The 17,295-nt window shown below is 38.9% G+C and overlaps 1 non-coding gene across 1 annotated transcript; it reads left to right on the top strand.

Moving 5' to 3' along the window:
- The first annotated feature begins 16,661 nt into the window (after window positions 1-16,661).
- LOC148545560 (small nucleolar RNA R71) lies at window positions 16,662-16,765 on the top strand. The gene has a single exon (XR_015901971.1). It is a non-coding gene; the product is annotated as a small nucleolar RNA R71 (small nucleolar RNA).
- Window positions 16,766-17,295: the final 530 nt, after the last annotated feature.

Here is a 17,295-nt window from a genome sequence, read left to right as displayed (position 1 = left end):
CAACATCTCCTGAGCCCAATGAATCCCTCATTTCTGATCTTACCCATTCTCTTTACTTTCTGCCATTTACTTTTATGCTCATTTCCCCAAATCCCCATTTAAGATTTTGCAATTTACTTTCCGTCATTTACATTTTGCTCTTTAATTCCAGCATTTACACTTTCTGTTATTTACTTTCTCGCAATTTAATTTACTGCAATTCTCAAATCAAATTCTGCTTAGCTCAACTAGAACATTCCTCCAATTAAAATTGCTTGACCAATCAATCCCTGTGGGATTCGACCTCACTCTATTGTGAGTTTTTACTTGACGACAACTCGGTATACTTGCCGAGGAAAAATTGTTGAGAGACAAGTTTCTGTGCATCAAGTTTATGGCGCCGTTGCCGGGGATTGATTTTGTATCAACAATCATTAAATTGGTGGATAACTAGATTGAGCATTTTTCTTTTGTTTGATTTAAATTCTGTTTGAGTAATTTACTTTCAGTTTTAGTTATTTCCTTCCCTTTACCCCTACCCGTTAGTGGTGTTCGCGTAGTTGTTACAATTTAGTTCACTAACCCACTAACTGTTTGATATATTGCATCGCTCACACTAACAGCATTTTTTTTAAAGAATACTCTCTATCTTCCTTTTGCTTTGGCCTTGTTGGTTGTATGACAGGTAGAAGAAGTGCGGCTTCAACTTCCTTCGATTCCGAACCTGAGAGGACCTTCCTTAGACTAAGGAGGGAAGCAAGAGGAAAGAGAATTGTTGGTGTGATGCACGGAAAACTTGTCTCTCAACAAATCTCCCTTCGGCAAGTGTACCGAAGTTGTCGTCAAGTAAAAACTCACAATAGAGTGAGGTCGAATCCCACAGGGATTGATTGATCAAACAACTTTAATTAGAAGAATGTTCTAGTTGAGCGAATTTGGAATTTGGGTTGAGAGTTGCAGAAATTAAAATGGCGGGAATGTATATAACAGAAAAGTAAATGCTAGAATTAAAGGACTGGAAGTAAATGACTGGAAATAAATTGCAGAATTGTAAATGGAAATGGGGGATTTGCTCATAAAAGTAAATGACAGAAATTAAAGAGAATGGGTAAGATCAGAGATGGAGAGTTCATTGGGCTTAGGAGATGTTGCAATTCTCCGGATCAAGTTCATTTTCATCTCTTCCTCAATCAATGCATTCATTGATCTCCTTGGCAATCTTAAGTGATTGAATTACAATTTCTTGCAATTCAATCTCTCAAATCTTGATCAATAGCCAATTCCTTGGTCAATTGCTCATGAGAAGAGATGAAGTATGGTCACTGATTATACCACATGCATTTCCCAAACCAAGTATTGAGAGGGTTATAGTCACATACCCATCCAAACCCAATTTAGTCCAGCATGAGAAAGCATTTCTAGCTTGATCTCTTCATTCCTCTTTCAAGGTTCAAAAGAGATCCAAGTTTGAATAGCTTCTCTTCCAAGATAACTACTCAATGGGATGAAGATTGAAAGCTTTCAAGTAAAATCAAGAGGAAAGATAGAAGAAGAATAATGAAAATTAGTATTGATCCATCAAATTACAACAGAGCTCCCTAACCCAATGAAAGGGGTTTAGTTGTTCATAGCTCTTGAAAATGAAAACAAAGATGGAGAATACATCATAAAACTAGAAATTGCAAAGAAAGTAAAATATAGAGAGTAGTTGCCTTTTTCCCAGCCTCCAGAACTCCTTTACAATTCAAAGCTACTCCTATATATACCACTCTTCTCAGCTTCTAGTTTACTCTTCAAGTCTTGGGCCTTTGGATCTTGAGTTTGAAGCAGTTCTTTTCTTCATTTGGGCTTGGCTTTACTTGTAGAGAGAAAGTGCTAAGTGGGCAGAGACTTCAGCTCATGACATTAGGGGTGTTAATATTTAGTGAGAATATAAGTTCGAGAACGTTAGTGACACTTAACATTGTCACTAACGTCCCAATGCACCCCTTTGTCTTACGTTAAAACCCACGTTAACTAGGTTAACGTTACTTTTAATGTTGCCTTGTTAATCCTTCAAGAACGTTAGTGACACTCAACATTGTCACTAACGTTCCAGTGTGCCCTTTCTTGTTTCACGTTAAAGCCCACGTTAACTAGGTTAACGTGGCTTCTAACGTGGTCCTTGCCAACCTTCGAGAACGTTAGTGACACTCAACATTGTCACTAACGTTCCAATGTGCCCCTGGGTCTCACGTTAGAGTCCACGTTAACTAGGTTAACGTGGCCTCTAACGTAGCCATCTTTAGCCATCCCAACGTTAGTGACAATGTTGAGTGTCAATAACGTTGGCTCATCCTTCATCCCTCATCGTTAGCTTCCACGTTAACTAAGTTAACGTGGAGGTTAACGTGACTCTTGGGGGTTGTGTGGTTGCTTCAACGTTAGTGACAATGTTGAGTGTCACTAACGTTGTCGACAACTCTTCATCCTTTACGTTAGTTCCCACGTTAACCAAGTTAACGTGGGGGTTAACGTGGTACTTTGCACCATAGGCCAATGTTAGTGACAATGTTGAGTGTCACTAACGTTGGCTTCTCTTCCCCCCTTAACGTTAGAGGCCACGTTAACTTGGTTAACGTGGCTTCTAACGTGGCCACTTATGAGTAATTGCCAACGTTAGTGACAATGTTAAGTGTCACTAACGTTGGCTCAACTTCTCTTCTCCACGTTAGAGTTCACGTTAACTTAGTTAACGTGACTCTCTAACGTGGGCATTGATGGCTTTTTGAGAATGTTATTGGCAATCACTTTTCTCATTAATCTTCCAAGTTACCTCCCCTTTTCTTGCTTCCTTTTTGGTCCTGAAATCAAGCAATAAAGTGCATCAAAGCTCTAGTCCAAGTCATGAGTAATGCAACATAATATTTGTCACTAAACTTATGCAAAATCCTCATGAAATTATGTAAAATGCACAATGTATGCTTGAATCAAGGCATAAGTGAATATTTACCCAAAACTAGCTTATTTCCTAAAGAAATGTATAAAACTATCCTAAAAACAGTAAAGAAAAGGTCAGTGAAACTGGCCAAGATGCCCTGGCATCACAACACCAAACTTAAAGCTTGCTTGTCCCTAAGCAAATACTGGAACAAGAGAATGATGAATGGAATATCCAGAGGAATGAGTCATCCTTGTGGAAGTCATATTACTGATTTTATGGTGGTTTCACGCATAGCAACTTAGGTTCATTCCATTACTGGCTTTCAGACCTTTATCATGTCCCTAAACACTTACTTTGTTTATATCTCATGAGACTTTTATTCATTGATCCTTATATTGTTATTTCAAGGGTTATTTGTGTTATTTAGGCTAAGTGCTCTGTAAGGGGGCAACTCTTTAAGATAAACTTTCAGCCAACACTCCCGAACCAGTTGGTTCAAGGTGCTAGGTGTTGAAGCACCCCTAAGGACTTACTCCCTCAAGTCTCTCCCCCATACATACACACCACAGGCATATAGTTTATTTATTTTCTTTTCTTGAGACCTTGGTGTCCAGAACCTCTTTGGGTTACTAAATGCTCTGTAGTGAGGGTTACTCTTGATAGTGGATTTTCAGCTGATAATCCCGGGTTAGTTAACCCAAGTTACCAAGTGATAAAGCACCCCTAAGAACTTATTCATCCAAGTAGATCCCTCACACAGGAGCACCACAGACACTTGCCTCAAGATTAAAACCATTGATGCCTAGCCTTGTTGCTTACTCTTTTTCTTTTGTTTTTCACTTCCATTGTTCTTTCCCTTTTCTCTTCTTAGGATCTTGTTATTAACTTAGTCTCATGAGTATATCCAAAGTCAAGTATTCAGGATAGATAGTTGTCCTCCTAACCTTGTGGTTGAACCAACTTAGCTAACTTATGACTACCCCAAAGATTCATGAATGCACCTCCACATTAGGAACCCTACTCTGGTCTTTTAAAAACATAATCATTCTCTTCTTCAATTTGATTTAAAAGGGACAAGCTTACAAGTAAATAAGGGAATGATGCAGTGACATTTAAACCAGAAATCATAGACCTATTCAGAAGGAAAACTTAAAAGACAGAATTTTAAAAAGTTTAAACATAACATGGAAGCAGGTTCTATTTCATACAAGATCTTCCTTATTTAAAGCATATAAAACAATGGACTAAAAAGAACTCCACCACCTTTCATTCATGTGGATGCCCCTGCTCCCCTCCTTGCTTGTCCTCATTGTGTCTCTCTTGAATGCTTGTGCTTCCACTTCCTCTGCCTTTTCCAAGCAGCTTCTTCCAGAAACCACCATCTTCCATCTTCTTCTTGAGTGTCTCCTTTTGCTGTTTCACCTTCCTCTCTTCTTGTTCTACAAAATCTTTTTGGACCTCATCATATGTAGGGATGGCATAGTGTAGCTGATGCATATTACTGGTCATGTAGTTCAACTTGGCTTGAGTATTTACATAGAACTCCTCCCTATGTAGTTGCCTTCCTTCATTGAGTACACTGAACTCATTGAAAGTTTTCATTTGGGCTATCTGCCGCTGGTTGAGTTCTTGCAAGTGCTTCTCTTGAAGTTCTTGCCTCTCATTCACTTGGTTGATGGCTTGAGTGAGCTGGGAGTAGTGTTCCTGCTGCTGCTCCATTTGTTGTTTTTGCCATGCTTCTTGTTGGCTCAGCCAGTTGGTTTGAAGGTTCAGCATTTGCTCTTGTCCTTTCATATGTCTCTGTCCCAAATCTTCAATGGCTCTTAGAAAGTGAGTCATATTCAAGTTGGCTGGGTCATGATGCTCTTCTTGTTGATATTCTTCTTGATGATATTCCTCTTGATGGGCTTCTTCCTGGGCCCTTTGCCTTCCTATATGTGGCCTTCTTAGTTGTTGAGCCGGTGTGGTATAGACCATAGTTGTCAGAACCGAACCGGTGATCAAACCGGTCAGGTCACTGGGTCACTGGGTTAATGGTTCAACCGGTGGGTCACTGGTTGAACCGATTGACTCGGTCCTATGTAAATAAAAAATAAAATATAGTCAAAAATTTAAAATTAAAATTTAAAATACATATTTTCACTAACATTTTAAAAATATCTAGCTATTCTAAAACAATATGAAACAGGAACAATAAGTATTTTGTTAATTTTACTCTATCATAAATATTTTTATTTTTCTATATTAAAAAAACTATTATTTTCTAATTTTAATAATTTATTAATTAGTTTATATCTATTATACTATTATATACTATAAGTATTTATTGAAAAATAATATTAATAGATATTATATAATTATAAAAAAAAATAAATGAGTTTATAATTATTGTTAAATAAAAATATAATTAATTTAAGAATGAATGAGTTTATAATTAAAATTAAAATAAATTAAATAGATTGATAAAAGATATCAATATATAATATAATTTGTAAACATACTAAATAGTATTATGACAGCCTGGTGGTTATGACAGGCCCTTTTTTCCCTGAAGACAGGGGTTCGAAACCCACCTCACCCATTTTGCCAAATTTTCACTCTCAGCGGTTCGGTTGAACCGGTTTACCGAGTTTGACCGGTTTTTGCCAGTTTACTCTGGGTTTAATCGGTTCACATCGGTTCGTTACCTTATTCGGTTCAATTAGCAGACCGGACCGGCTTAAGGTCCGGTTCATCGGTTTTCTGGTCGAACCAGCCGGTCCGGTCCAGTTTTTACAACACTGGTATAGACCATTCGCTCGAGTGTGACTGGCCTCCCTGGGTTCACCCAGTCTGGGCTGCTGTCCTCAAATATTACCTTGGCCTTGTTGCACAAGCGGAGAATGGTGCTGGGGTACCAAAGTCTGGCACCTGAGTTAGCTTTCTCAGCTGACTCTTGAATCCCTTCGACAATAAGCTCATGCACTTTGATTTCCCCACCTTGCACTAAGCATTGTACCATAGTGGCTCGATTGATGTTAACCTCTGAATTATTAGCAGCTGGTAGGATGGACCTCCTTACAAGCTCAAACCACCCTTTGGCTTCAGGGTGAAGGTCTCCCCTTTTTATGAATTTTGGTCTCCCATCTGAATACCTCTCCCAGTCAGCGGCTATGACACAGATATCTGATGCTATTTCTGAGAGCTCATCCTTATCGGGGCTTCTACTTATCCTTGCCTGATAACTCTCCTCATCAAAATGAGGTGATTTCAAGTGAAGAGCTCTTGTTATGGCACTTGGGCTGAAGTCCACCTCCCTTCCTCTCACATAGCTTTTGAAGGTTGGGGCTTTGGTCTTATCCTCTCTAACTGCATTTGCATAGAATTCTTTGATGAGGTTTCCATTGATCTTCCCCTCTCGACTGGTGAGCAATTGCCACCCCCTTTGTTCGATTTTTCTCCAAATCTGTGGTGATTCATTGGCATTGATTTGGAAGATTAATTCTGGCAATATCCTTCTGGCACTTATCCGCTCAAATTCATGCTCATGAAAAGCAGTCTTGAATCTCTTGTCATCAAAAGGAGCACTCTCCATAGGCCCCTTCCTCTTTTGTCTCTTTGAGCTTGATGATGCCATGACTTGAATTGTTGTTTGAGGGGGTTTGGGGCTTCGGATAGATGAAGAGTGGGTTGGTTAAAACAATTTGTGATGAAGAGTTTAGTGTGCCAATAGAAGTGTGGAGAGTGGGGATTTGGATGTGAGGAGTGAGCATGCACTAAGGTTCACTTATATAAGAAAATCATGAGTGAGTGAAGGGTGTGGATTGCATGAATGTTTACTAGATGGACGGATGGGGTTGTATATGAAGGAAAGACAAGGATCATCACTTTAATGAGAGTGATTGGTTCGGTCTTCAAGGGTTTTCTTTCTCCAATGCTGCATGGCAGCGTTTCCCCATGCGTTTCCTCTTGAGACATGTGTGTAGTGCTCTTCATTAAGTGGCAAAATCTCCCCCATTTAATTGTCCAATCAATCCCATTTTATGCTTCTTTTCCTTTCCTATAAAGATTTGAAACAAGGAAATTAATATCATAAAAAAAAATCTACGGCTAGAAAAAATGAAAGAAAGGATTTGATTATTTGTTTATGAATTCCAACTAACTAACTAACTATTGGTGGGTCCTTATATTCATTTTGGTGGCACCATGGGGTGACACCAAACTTAGTTTGGATCACTGTGATGAAAGTTTTGTGTTCAAAGCTCCCAAGACTAGCATGCATCTTGGTTTGCTTTGAACACCAAACTTGTTCCTCACTATATTCTGCATAAGAAGATTTTCACCAATTGTTTGTTAAGTTTGGATTGAAGCTCATAAAGATTGACTTATTCATTATCATCTGAAAGCATATAAAACATGGGTTGCCTCCTATGAAGCGCTTCTTTAGCGTCACTAGCTTGACGTTTTTCCTTCATTATGGTGGTTGGTAGTGCTTAAAGTCCTCCCCTCTTGCTGTGGATTTGTATCCATTGGTTAGATCAATAATCTCCACATGTTCCAGGGAAAGAACTCTGTTGATAATGAAGACCTTGGGTAATTGAGATGGCACAGTAGGGAGATTAGGGGGAATATCTAGGAAGTAGGCTGAGACAACTCTATCCCCTGGAGAGAAGTCTTCCGTAGGGATCTTCTTGTTCTTCCACCCTCTTGGTACCTTCTTCTTTGTTTCTTTTGAGGTTGCCTTCCCCTTGGTGACCTCTTTTTCTAAAGGAGCTGTGGTGCTGTCTTCACCTGCCTCTAGAGGTTTAGGTTCCTCCAACTTTTCCCTGAGCTGTGGCAATTGCTGTTTTCCTTGTTTGTCAGTTAAGGGGATCTCAGAATGAACTGGCTGTGCTTCAGTGCTTGTTTCCTCCTTCAGTGTCTCATTATCATTTGTGCTTAGTCCTTGTCCTCTTGATCTGTTTCTTGCGATAGTTTGAAAACATTGAAGCTGAGTCGTTCATCATGGATTCTCAATATTAGCTCCCCTTTCTCTACATCAATAAGTGCTCTGGCCGTAGCTAGGAATGGTCTTCCCAATATGATTGGATGAGTGTGACTCTCTTCCATGTCCAGAATGACAAAGTCTGTTGGGAGAAAGTACTTCCCAACCTTTAGCAACACATTTTCCACCACTCCTATTGCTTGCTTTTGAGTTTTGTCAGCCAGTCTGATAATGACATCTGTGGGCATTATCTCATTGATCTGCAGCCTCTTCACCAGGGATAAGGGCAGTAAGTTGATGCTGGCCCCTAAATCACATAGTGCTCTGTCGAACATGTTTTCACCTATGGCACAAGGTATATGAAAACTTCCTGGGTCTCTTCTTTTTGTGGGCAACTCAGGTTGAATAAGGGCACTACATTCCTTGTTCGTCACTATAGTCTGCCCTCCCTTGAGTGAGCTTTTCCTGGGAAGAAGTTCCTTCATATACTTGATGAATGCAGGCATTTGTTGAATTGCCTTGATGAATGGTATGTTCACATGCAGAGATGCAAACAAGTCTAGGAACCTTGAGTATATTCTTTTTCCCACAGCACCATTGAGCAGTTGAGGGAATGGTGCATAGAGCTTCAGCAGCTCTTGTTGTGAGATTTCTGGTTCTTTGTGATCTCTATCCTCCTCCTTTGTTGAGTTGTCTTCAGGTTGTTTGCACACTTTGCTTTGCTTGTCTTCAATCTCTTGATCATTTGTAGTGACCATTTTGCAATCTTCCCATCTTACTTTCTTTGCTTCTCCCTTGGGGTTTTTCTCCGTGTCACTTGGGAAGCTATCAGTAGGTTTGGGAATCTTCTCAGCTAAATATCCCACCTGGAATTCCAGCTTCCTGATGGTCTCTCCCTGGTTCTTAATATTGGCTCGCACCTCCTCTTTGAACACCTTATTTTCTTGAATCTCTTGGCATATTCCTTCAAGTAAGGCTTCAATCTTAGAGAGCTTGTCATCAATTGATGAGTGATTCGGAGCAGACGTGCTGTTTTGGTTTTGATAAGTATGTGGAGAAGTGTTATTGTGGGGGTGTTGAGATGTCCTCTGGGTGAATTGCTTTTGATCTTGCTCACTTCCCCACCCAAAGTTTGGGTGGTTTCTCCATCCAGGGTTGTAAGTCTTGGAGTATGGATCGTAGTTTTTCCTTGGTGAATTCCCAATGTAATTGGCTTGCTCCTGACTCCCCTCTGCTTCTTCATTCACTCCTTGTGTTGTTGACGAAGTGGAGATTGCTGCTACTTGGTTCCTCTCCATCTTCTTGGTGAGGTCAGCCAGCTGCTGGGTAATGAGCTTGTTTTAGGCCAACAGAGCATCTACATTGTTTAGCTCCATCACTCCTCTTGTGTTCCCTCTTTCGGAAGCATAGAAGTAGTCGTTTTCTGCTACTGTTTCAATAACATCTATGGCTTCCTCAATGGTCTTTTTCTTGTTCAAGGATCCTCCAGATGAATGGTCTATGATGAGCGGATAATTTATACGCTTTTTGGCATTATTTTTAGTATGTTTTTAGTAGAATCTAGTTACTTTTAGGGATGTTTTTAATAGATTTTATGTTAAATTCACATTTCTGGACTTTACTATGAGTTTGTGTGATTTTCTGTGATTTCAGGTATTTTCTGGCTGAAATTGAGGGACCTGAACAAAAATCAGATTCAGAGGTTGAAGAAGGACTGCTGATGCTGTTGGATTCTGACCTCCCTGCACTCAAAGTGGATTTTCTGGAGCTACAGAACTCAAAATGGCGCGCTTCCAATTGCGTTGGAAAGTAGATATCCAGGGCTTTCCAGCAATATATAATAGTTCATACTTTGGCCCAGAATAGACGACGTAAACTGGCGTTCAAAGCCAGCTTTCTGCCCAAATCTGGCGTCCAACGCCAGAAAAGGAGCCAAAACCAGAGTTGAACACCCAAACTGGCACAAAAACTGGCGTTCAACTCCAAGGAGGACCTCTACACGTGCCACACTTAAGCTCAGCCCAAACACACACCAAGTGGGCCCCGGAAGTGGATTTATGCATCAATTACTTACTCATGTAAACCCTAGTAGCTAGTTTATTATAAATAGGACCTCTTACTATTGTATTAGACATCTTTGGATTACCTTATGATCCTTTGATCACATTTTAGGGGGCTAGCCATCTCGGCCATGCCTGGACCTTCCACTTATGTATTTTCAACGGTAGAGTTTCTACACTCCATAGATTAAGGTGTGGAGCTCTGCTGTTCCTCAAAGATATATGCAAGTACTACTGTTTTCTATTCAATTCATCTTATTTCGCTTCTAAGATATCCATTCGCACCCAAGAACGTGATGAAGGTGATGATTATGTGTGACGCTCATCACCATCTCCCCTATGAACACGTGCCTGACAAACACTTCCGTTCTACATGAAATAAGCTAGAATGAATATCTCTTAGATCTCTTAATCGGAATTTTCGTGGCGTAAGCTAGAATGATGGCGGCATTCAAGAGAATCCGGAAAGTCTAAACCTTGTCTGTGGTATTCCGAGTAGGATTCAATGATTGAATGACTGTAACGAGCTTCAAACTCGCAAGTGCTGGGCGTTGGTGACAGACGCAAAAGGAGGGTGAATCCTATTCCAGCATGATCGAGAACCGACAGATGAATGGCCGTGCTGTGACAGAGCATGTGAGCATATCGTTCACTGAGAGGAGGGGATGTAGCCACTGACAACGGTGATGCCCTTGCATAAAGCCAGCCATGGAAAGGAGTAAGATTGATTAGATGAAGATAGCAGGAAAGCAGAGGTTCAGAGGAATGAAAAGCATCTCCATTCGCTTATCTGAAATTCCTACCAATGAATTACATAAGTATCTCTATCCCTATTCTATTATATAATATTCGAAAACACCATTATCACTTTATATCTGCCTGACTGAGATTTACAAGGTGACCATAGCTTGCTTCATACCAACAATCTCCGTGGGATTCGACCCTTACTCACGTAAGGTATTACTTGGACGACCCAGTGCACTTGCTGGTTAGTTGTATCGAAGTTGTGACAAATCATGAATGTGTAATCACGATTACACGTACCAAGTTGCTCACGTGCCAGGAATAGCTTGAGCCTGGACATCACAATTTCGTGCACCAAGTTTTTGGCGCCGTTGCCGGGGATTGTTCGAGTATGGACAACTGACGGTTCATCTTGTTGCTCAGATTAGGTAATTTTCTTTTTGTTTTGTTTTCAAAAATTTTTCAAAAATCTTTCAAAAATTCCTCACTTGTTTTCGAAAAAAAAAATTTTTACTAAAAATAATGTTTTCAAAAATAAATTATTCTATGGCTTCAAAATTTTTAAGAATGAATTCTAGTGTTTCATGAAGCATGTTGAAGCCTATCTGGCTGTAAAGCCATACCCAAACTGCTTTGGGATTGGCTAATCACTTCAGTGGAGTCATGCCCAATCCTTCTGGATAGGGTATGTCAGGCTTGTCATGTCTGAATTACATTCACATTTTTATTAAAGCTTGGCTGGCTATTAAGCCATGCCTGACCCTTTGATTGGAGCTTTAAGACTAACATGACAAGATTCCTGGAATTCATATTGAAGATTTTGAAATCCTTATTCTAAATTTTCACAATAATTTTCGAAAAAATTAAAAGAAAATACAAAAAAAATTAGAAAATCATAAAAATAAAAAATATTTTGTGTTTCTTGTTTGAGTCTTGAGTCATGTTATAAGTTTGGTGTCACTTGCATATGCATCTTGCATTTTTCGAAAATTTCATGCATTCATAGTGTTCTTCATGATCTTCAAGTTGTTCTTGGTAAGTCTTCTTGTTTGATCTTGATGATTTTTTGTTTTGTGTTGTTTTTCATATGCATTCTTGAATTCTTAGTGTCTAAGCATTAAAGAATTCTGAGTTTGGTGTCTTGCATGTTTTCTTTGCATTAAAAATTTTTTCAAAATTGTGTCTATGATGTTCATCTTGACATTCATAGTGTTCTTGGTGTTCATCTTGACATTCATAGCATTCTTGCATGCATCACATGTTTTGATCTAAAAATTTCATGCATTGCATAATTTTCATGTTTTTCATAAAAATATCAAAAATCAAAAAAATATCTTTCCCTTTTTCTCTCATCAAATTCAAAAATTTGGATTGACATTTTCAAAAATTTTTAAAATCAATTTGTTTCTTAAGAGTCAAATCAAATTTTCAATTTGAAAATCTTATCTTTTTCAAAATCTTTTTCAAAAATCAAATCTTTTTCAAAATTCTTGGTTATTTTTGAAAAATTCAAAAAATTAATTTTCAAAAATCTTTTTCTTATTTTATATCATAATTTTCGAAAATAACATAATCAATTAATGTTTTGATTCAAAAATTTGATGTTTGTTACTTACTTGTTAAGAAAGATTCAAACTTTAAGTTCTAGAATCATATCTTGTGATTTCTTGTGAATCAAGTCATTAATTGTGATTTTAAAAATCAAATCTTTTTCAAAACTAATTTCTATCATATCTTTTCAAAAATATCTTCTCATCTTATCTTTTTCAAAAATTTGATTTTCAAAATATCTCTTCTAACTTCCTAACTTCTTATCTTTTCAAAATTAATTTTCAAAAATTGTTTCAACTAACTAACTAACTTTTTGTTTGTTTCTTAACTTTTTCAAAACTACCTAACTAACTCTCTCTCTCTAATTTTCGAAAATATCTTTCCCCCTTTTCAAAATTTCTTTTTTATTTATTAATTATTTTAATTTTTAAATCTTAATTTTCGAAAATTACTAACATTTTTCAAAAACTATTTTTAAAAATCACTAACTCTTTTTCAAAAATTGCTTTCGAAAATTCACTCCCCCCTCTCATCTTCTTCTATTTGTTTATTGATGTACTAACATCTTTTCTTCACATCACTCACTAAATTCGAACCCCCTCTTCCATCTGTGTTCGAATTTCCTCTTCTTCTCTTCTTCTACTCACACAGGGATCCCTATACTGTGGTATAAAGGATCTCTATTATTATTATTATTTTTCTATGCCTTCTTCTTTGTCATATGAGCAGGAGCAAGGATAAGAACATTCTTGTGAAAGCAGATCCAGAACCTGAAAGGACTCTGAAGAGAAAATTAAGAGAAGCTAAAATACAACAACCCAGAGATAACCTTTCAGAAATTTTCGAATAGGAAGAGGAGATGGCAGCCGAAAATAATAATAATGTTCATGATCATGTGGAGTCACAAAATAAACAAAAAAATTGAAAACGGAATCAAAAACAGCAGAAGAAAAATCACACCCTGGAGGAAGCATCTGCCTGGCGTTCAACACCAGAACAGAGCATGGTTCTGGCGCTGAACGCCTAAATGGGCAGCATCCTGGCGCTGAACGCCCAGAACAAGCATGGTTCTGGCGTTCAACGCCAGAAATGGCAACAAATGGGCGCTGAACGCCCAAAATGGCCACCAACCTGGCGCTAAACGCCCAGAGTTGTGTGCAAGGGCATTTTACATGCCTAATTTGGTGCAGGGATGTAAATGCCTTGACACCTCAGGATCTGTGGACTCCACAGGATCACCTCAGGATCTGTGAACCCCACAGGATCTCCACCTTACCTCCTCATAATCCTAGTTTTTATTCCACATCTTCTTCTTCATCTATTCCTTCTTCTTTTGCTCGAGGGCGAGCAACATTCTAAGTTTGGTGTGGTAAAACAATTATGTAAAGGATCTATAGCTCAGTGGTAGAACATGTGGCTGCAAATCAAGAGATCCCTGAGATACCTCAGGAGATGCACCTCCCTCCACATAATTATTAGAAGCAACTGAGGATAGAAATCCCAAAAAAAAAATCACTAGGAATCAAGCCGCAAAGGCAAGGAAGAGACATAGAAGAGCCCAAGAACATCATTGAAACGCCATCATCACTAAGGTGGATTCATTCCTTGCCCTTACTTGCTCTGTTTTTCGTTTTCTATGTTATGTGCTTATCTATGTTTGTGTCTTCATTACATGATCATTAGTAGTTAGTAACTATGTCTTAAAGTTATGAATGTCCTATGAATCCATCACCTCTCTTAAATGAAAAATGTTTTAATTCAAAAGAACAAGAAGTACATGAGTTTTGAATTTATCCTTGAACTTAGTTTAATTATATTGATGTGGTGACAATGCTTCTTATTTTCTAAATGTATGCTTGAACAGTGCATATGTCTTTTGAAGTTGTTGTTTGAGAATGTTAAATATGTTGGCTCTTGAAAGAATGATGACTAGGAGACATGTTATTTGATAATCTGAAAAATCATAAAAATGATTCTTGAAGCAAGAAAAAGCAGCAAAGAACAAAGCTTGCAGAAAAAAAAAAGAGAAAAAAAAATAGGCGAAAAAAAAAATATAGAAAGAAAAAGCAAGCAGAAAAAGCCAATAACCCTTAAAACCAAAAGGCAAGGGCAATAAAAAGGATCCCAAGGCTTTGAGCATCAGTGGATAGGAGGGCCTAAAGGAATAAAATCCTGGTCTAAGCGGTTAAACCAAGCTGTCCCTAACCATGTGCTTGTGGCGTGTAGGTGTCAAGTGAAAGCTTGAGACTGAGCGGTTAAAGTCAAGGTCCAAAGCAAAAAAAAAAGAGTGTGCTTAAGAACCCTGGACACCTCTAATTGGGGACTTTAGCAAAGCTGAGTCACAATCTGAAAAGGTTCACCCAGTTATGTGTCTGTGGCATTTATGTATCCGGTGGTAATACTGGAAAACAAAGTGCTTAGGGCCACGGCCAAGACTCATAAAATAGCTGTGTTCAAAAATCATCATACTGAACTAGGAGAATCAATAACACTATCTGAACTCTGAGTTCCTATAGATGCCAATCATTCTGAACCTCAATGGATAAAGTGAGATGCCAAAACTATTCAAGAGGCAAAAAGCTATAAGTCCCGCTCATTTGATTGGAGCTATGTTTCATTGATAGTTTAGAATTTATAGTATATTCTATTCTTTTTATCCTATTTTGATTTTCAGTTGCTTGGGGACAAGCAACAATTTAAGTTTGGTGTTGTGATGAGCGGATAATTTATACGCTTTTTGGCATTATTTTTAGTATGTTTTTAATAGAATCTAGTTACTTTTAGGGATGTTTTTAATAGATTTTATGTTAAATTCACATTTCTGGACTTTAATATGAGTTTGTGTGATTTTCTGTGATTTCAGGTATTTTCTGGCTGAAATTGAGGGACCTGAGCAAAAATCAGATTCAGAGGTTGAAGAAGGACTGCTGATGCTGTTGGATTCTGACCTCCCTGCACTCAAAGTGGATTTTCTGGAGCTACAGAACTCAAAATGGCGCGCTTCCAATTGCGTTGGAAAGTAGACATCCAGGGCTTTCCAGCAATATATAATAGTCCATACTTTGGCCTAGAATAGACGACATAAACTGGCGTTCAAAGCCAGATTTCTGCCCAAATCTGGCGTCCAGCGCCAGAAAAGGAGCCAAAACCAGAGTTGAACACCCAAACTGGCACAAAAACTGGCGTTCAACTCCAAGGAGGACCTCTACACGTGCCACACTTAAGCTCAGCCCAAACACACACCAAGTGGGCCCCGGAAGTGGATTTATGCATCAATTACTTACTCATGTAAACCCTAGTAGCTAGTTTATTATAAATAGGACCTCTTACTATTGTATTAGACATCTTTGGATTACCTTATGATCCTTTGATCACGTTTTAGGGGGCTGGCCATCTCGGCCATGCCTGGACCTTCCACTTATGTATTTTCATCGGTAGAGTTTCTACACTCCATAGATTAAGGTGTGGAGCTCTGCTGTTCCTCAAAGATATATGCAAGTACTACTGTTTTCTATTCAATTCATCTTATTTCGCTTCTAAGATATCCATTCGCACCCAAGAACGTGATTAAGGTGATGATTATGTGTGACGCTCATCACCATCTCCCCTATGAACACGTTCCTGACAAACACTTCCGTTCTACATGAAATAAGCTAGAATGAATATCTCTTAGATCTCTTAACCAGAATCTTCGTGGCGTAAGCTAGAATGATGGCGGCATTCAAGAGAATCCAGAAAGTCTAAACCTTGTCTGTGGTATTCCGAGTAGGATTCAATGATTGAATGACTGTGACGAGCTTCAAACTCGCAAGTGCTGGGCGTTGGTGACAGACGCAAAAGGAGGGTGAATCCTATTCCAGCATGATCGAGAACCGACAGATGAATGGCCGTGCTGTGACAGAGCATGTGAGCATATCGTTCACTGAGAGGAGGGGATGTTGCCACTGACAACGGTGATGCCCTTGCATAAAGCCAGCCATGGAAAGGAGTAAGATTGATTGGATGAAGATAGCAGGAAAGCAGAGGTTCAGAGGAACGAAAAGCATCTCCATTCGCTTATCTGAAATTCCTACCAATGAATTACATAAGTATCTCTATCCCTATTCTATTATATAATATTCGAAAACACCATTATCACTTTATATCTGCCTGACTGAGATTTACAAGGTGACCATAGCTTGCTTCATACCAACAATCTCTGTGGGATTCGACCCTTACTCACGTAAGGTATTACTTGGACGACCCAGTGCACTTGCTGGTTAGTTGTATCGAAGTTGTGACAAATCATGAATGTGTAATCACGATTACACGTACCAAGTTGCTCACGTGCCAGGAATAGTTTGAGCCTGGACATCACAATTTCGTGCACCAGTCTACTGCCTTCTTTGACTCATAAGAGAGCCCTTCATAGAAAATGTGCAGCTGAACCCATTCGTTGAACATGTCAGGTGGACACCTCCTTGTTAAGTCCTTAAACCTCTCCCATGCTTCATATAGAGTCTCACCATCTTGTTGCCTGAAAGTTTGAACCTCAGCTCTCAGCCTATTGATTCGTTGAGGAGGGTAGAATCTTGCTAAGAATTTGTTCACCACATCTTCCCAAGTTGTCAAGCTCTCCCTTGGGAAGGATTCCAGCCATTTGGTTGCCTTGTCCCTGAGTGAGAAGGGAAATAAGAGCAGTCTATAGGCGTCAGGATGAACACCATTAGACTTCACTGTGTCACATATTCTCAGGAAGGTGGTTAAATGTTGATTGGGGTCTTCTTAAACACTTCCTCTAAACGAACAGTTGTTCTGAACAAGGGTGATGAGCTGTGGTTTAAGTTCAAAGTTGTTGGCATGGATTGTTGGCTTTTGGATGCTACTTCCACAATTGCCTGGGTTTGGATTGATGTAAGAGCCTAAAACTCTTCTATCCTCCCCAGCATGATTTGCTCCACCTCCTCTGCCATGGTTGTGAGTCTCTTCTTCATGATGATTTTCCATGTTTTCTTCCATGTTAGGTTCAAAGTATTCCTCAAAGTGTTCCTCCTTTTCTTCAGCACCAACTACACGTTTTTCTTTTGCCTCCCTCC

Source organism: Arachis ipaensis, chromosome B9, assembly GCF_059453495.1.
Source record: "Arachis ipaensis isolate K30076 ecotype BB chromosome B9, ASM5945349v1, whole genome shotgun sequence".
In the NCBI taxonomy this organism is placed as follows: domain Eukaryota; kingdom Viridiplantae; phylum Streptophyta; class Magnoliopsida; order Fabales; family Fabaceae; genus Arachis; species Arachis ipaensis.
Note: the sequence above shows the minus strand (reverse complement) of the source record. Positions and strands in the feature narration are given on the sequence as shown.